Below are 223 nucleotides of genomic sequence, written 5' to 3'. Positions count from 1 at the left end.
TGCATATAAATAAACTTTGTTTTTAAATGTCAAGGGTTGAGAGCCGGTACATGTATAGAAACAAATTAAAGATTCAGTTAGGCCAGTCAATTTAAGGAAAAACAGTTTTTTAGCTTGGAATATTAGTGTCTGAGAAAGTCTCCTTTCCCCCTTGCAATTGTATTTATAGTGTACATTAACAGTAGTTTTCGTCTTCAGAGAGCCAAGTTTTTGTCCTAAAAAC

The sequence above is a fragment of the Lipotes vexillifer genome, unplaced genomic scaffold, assembly GCF_000442215.2.
Source record: "Lipotes vexillifer unplaced genomic scaffold, Lipotes_vexillifer_v1.1 scaffold518, whole genome shotgun sequence".
Lineage (NCBI taxonomy): Eukaryota > Metazoa > Chordata > Mammalia > Artiodactyla > Lipotidae > Lipotes > Lipotes vexillifer.
This window is presented reverse-complemented; position numbering follows the sequence as displayed.